Below are 4,207 nucleotides of genomic sequence, written 5' to 3'. Positions count from 1 at the left end.
CTTGCCCACTCGTCACAGCTGGAGAAGAGCTGCGAAGGAGCTGCAGACAGCCTGGGCACCCCAGAGGAGAGCTGGGAAAACAGCCTCGTCCGCTGCCTGATGATTCTCTCCCTCCACAGAAGATTGGGGTTTAGTGGGATGGAACCCTTGAGCCACCAGGGCCAAGGCAGAAGACCTGGGGACAGGTGGACTGCCGGCCCAGGGCAGAGGAAGAGCCCTGCGCTCCGTGCCCCTTAGGCTTCTTCCCTGGGGCAGCACCTTGCTGTCCCCAGGGGGTCACTCACTTGTCTTCCGTGAAGACGGACTTGTCATGAGGTTGAATTTCATGCCAGTTTGTATTTTTATAAAGTGTCTGGACCAAGCCTTCAATAAAGCAAGCACCCATCTTTCTGTTGCCCTCCCTAACCTGCTGCCCTCTGGCTCCTTCCCTGACCCCAAGACTCCCTGCAGCATGTACTCTCAGCCTGGCTTGGCCTGACCTCCATGCCAGCTGTGCCCAGGCCATCTATGCCAGGCCTCAGTGGGCACCCCTCTGGGCAGTGTGGGTGGGTGCCAGCAGCAGCTGTGGAGCTTGGCACCCTCTTCTACCTCCCTAGCCACTTCCTGGACTGAGGGGGCAGTGCTTCTGGAAGCCCACCCGCTTGGGGCACTACCCAAGCACTGGCAGCCCCTAACAGGGTGCCGGGGCAAAAGCAAGGGGCAGTGAAAAGACAGCCCCTGGGTTCCAGGAGGCCTGGGTCCCTGCGAGCTGGGCGTCCCTCCCCCTCCCCAAGGGCACTCTGGGCGGTGCCTGGCCTAGAACTGGAAGGTGGGGTCAGATCAAAGCCTCCTTCCCCGGCGGCCTCTTTGTTCTTGGCTTTTATAAGGAGGAGGGGGTGGGGCTGAGGAGGGAGGGCCCCCTTTGCTCTCAGCCAACACGGTCTCTTCCCACCTCTGGCGGGCGAGGCTACGAACCCCCAGCCCAGCCGGGCCCCTCTCTCTGAGCAGTGCCCTGGGTGGAGACAGGGGAAGGGGTGCCTTTCCCCTGCAGCTGTGCCGTACCTGCCCAGTGCCCCGCAGCCTCCCCTGGCGAGGTGCCGGCCCGCCTGGCACCCAGCCCGCGATCGATAGGTGGATGTTGTGCTGATTAGCTCGGCCCGGGCTGCGGCAGGCAGCGAGAGGCGGCGTGTGAACACGGGGAGGAGGGAGCGGGAGGGCGCCGGGTCCGGACGCCCAGATGCTGAGATGGCCCACCTCTCCCCCGCCCTCTGGCGCTCCTGGGTCACACCTCGGTCCCCCTCTGGAAAGGGGCAGGGCCCTCTCCCCACCGCCTGGAGCCCGACTTTGCCAGTCCCCGTCACGTTCATTCCAGGGCTCGGTCTCAGGCCGGGGTGGGGGGCAGCGCCGCCGACGGAGGCGACTCAGTCAACCCCGCCCCGCCTTCGAGGCCACTTTCAGAAAATGCTGCGTCTGTGGGTGCGTGTCCCTGCGTGGTTCTGTTATGGCCCTCACCCCAAACCTTGATCCCTAGCGGGGGCTGAGGCGCAGAGGAGAGAGGATGTAGCTGAGCTGAAGGAGCTGTGGCCGGATCTTCTGGTTCTGGGTTCGAGTTCCTCTCTACCGTCATGCGCGAAGGTGTCAGTATGTCGCCATGGAAACCGACTATACTGATGCCCCCCCCGCCCCTCACCAGAGAAACCAGCCCGTGCAGACCAGGGAGGACCGGGCAGCAGCGCGCACCCTGGTTCAAGACGGCGGGGGGGGGGGTCTCGGACCGCTCCCTGCGGCCCCAGACACCCCGTCTTCGCGGATGGAGGCGCGCGCGCTCCCGAGTCGGGCTGGCGCGCGGATCCGCCACTGATAAGAACGCATGTGCGAAAGACTCGGGGCCCAGTCGCCTTCGCCTGCACCCAGACACACGCCCTCCGTCAGTCGGACGCGCACACTTGACACAGGCACACGCCCTCGCCGGCCGCCCGCTCTCTGCAGGTGCGAGGGCGGGTCCTGGGCGACCGCAGGAGCCGGGCTGGGGGCTCTCAAACCCAGCCTCCTGCTGCGGGCGCTCGGGCCACGCCGGCCTCCTTCCATTCGCTCTCCTCTGAGTCCCGACCCTGCGTGGACGGCTGTCTCGGGCCGGCGCCCTCGCTCATGGGGCTCCTGGCTCATGGGGCCGAGACTGGCTGAAGGCGCTGGGCACCGCGCCCTACCCACCAGAAATCCTCGAGGCGTGTTCCAGGGCGCGGTTCCAGGAGTCTAGGCAGGCCTGCAAGTTTTGGGGCGTCGCCCATCTCCCCTAAACTCAACGGCGTTAGACAGCTGAGGGTGGGGCCTTCAAATTGCTGGGCCTGCCCGAGTCTCTCGGAACAAGACTCAAAGACTCTACTCAGCCTCACCTCGCCCTGTCTCCCTGGCCTGAGGCCTGCGAGCTGGGGTCGCTGCGACCTGGATCCTGCGCCACACTTTCCGGGGTCACAATTCGCCCCTTCCCTCTCAAGAGCAACCCTCTCCTTCTTCTGTAACCCCTCCTATTTTATTTCCGTCTTTGCCCATGAGTGCCCTCGGCACATTGTAAGTTCGTGGCCCGCCTTTCTTTCAGCCAGCCTGGCTAGCTGGGGTCGTCGGGGGATCCCCAGCTGTGACGCAGTGGCAAAGGATGCGCTTGATATTCCAAATAGCCAATAGAATCCCAGGGCCTGGGGCATGAGGTCACCAGGCGTAGTGCCCATTGGTTCAGGCCTAGAAGCGAAGAGGGGGTCCCCATAGCAACCGACGGTGCGTCCGAGCGCATAACCTGGAGAGTGGTGGTTGCCCCAGCTGCTTCCTCAGCTTAGGTGGGTGGTTGGGTTGGGGCCAGGAAGCCGGGGTGGAGCGCAGCTTCCCAGGCCCAGCAGCCCAGCCCAACCAAGCACTTATAGAGACCTTTTTTTTTTTTTTTTTAGAAGTAATGGTCAGCGCCACTTAACCCAGAAAGGTTAGGAGAGGGTTACTGGCGGCAGCGTTGGGGTCCTGGGTGCCGAGCCGCTGCCACCACCGCTGCCACCAGGAATGTCAGTTCCGAAATCCTTGTGTTCGTCTGCATATCGTCTGCATCTCATTTGCATTCTCTTCATTTAAGGTCAAATTGGGCAGACATCTCCACATCCCCAGCCCTGTCGCTTGTCTCTTCCTGGAATCTATCCCTCGGTAGCTCTCTAATCTATTCCTCAGTTGTCTCACGCCATGCCCCACCCCTCCTCCCACTCTCCAATGTCTCCTAGAGGTGGGAGGGGGCAAAGCCTAGCTAAAGGAGAAAGGATAAGGAGCCTGCCTCCCCCTCTGGATGTTTGGTGACAGATGGGGAGTGTTGGTCTGTACTGCCTGCAGAGGAAATTGGCAAAGCAAGTGGTGGGGGGAGGTGCCCCAGCTGGGTTGAGGGTCTCCAGGGCCAAATCACCAACAGGCCTGGTGGGGTGCTGAAGCCAGGGATGCCTGGTTCCAGCAAGGGGCAGGCCTGCCCACCTGTCTGGTGCCAGAGCAGCTTCCTTCCTCCAATTAAACACTAATGAGGTGTTATTAACCCTTACCTTGCCTACCAGCCCTCAGGTGGGACTCAGATTCATAGATTCATAATTTCACACTGAGGGAAGAAGGGGGGAAAGAGGACCTTTGGAAAAGCTGAGAAACAGTGAGGTCAGGCACCTGGAGTCAGGAAGGCAGGGCCAGAGGCATGGATCCCATCCGCTGGTTATCCTCTGGGGGCTTCTGGGGATTCGAGGAAAGAATGTCCGTTCTCCAAATTCATTTATTCTTTTGTTCACTGGCTCACAATTACTTAGTAAACACCTCACCTACTAACTAAATACCAGGTGGCATGTTAGATGTTGGAGATACACACTTGCGTGAGACAAGATCCCTTCCCTTAAGTAATCTTCAGAGACAAACTGGCCAATGAATACTTCTAATGCCAAACACAAATGCTGATAGAGAGCCACATACTATGGGGACACAGGGGAATGGGCCATCAGAGAAGGCTGTGATTTTGAAGGATGAAATCATGGCAGGGAGATGTGTGCAGCTAATCATATTTGTGAAATTGACACAGCATGGGTCCATGTGGACATGAGTTTTCAGGACTGTGGTGCCTACTTCGGCCGAGCTGTATGCTTTGCATCTGCATGTCTGTTTCTGAGTGGGTATGTGCCTTCCCTGCATCTCTCTGTGTCTGGAATCCCTTCTCCTGAACACATAT

Source organism: Ictidomys tridecemlineatus, chromosome 11 (assembly GCF_052094955.1).
Source record: "Ictidomys tridecemlineatus isolate mIctTri1 chromosome 11, mIctTri1.hap1, whole genome shotgun sequence".
Classification (NCBI taxonomy): Eukaryota; Metazoa; Chordata; class Mammalia; order Rodentia; family Sciuridae; genus Ictidomys; species Ictidomys tridecemlineatus.
This window is presented reverse-complemented; position numbering follows the sequence as displayed.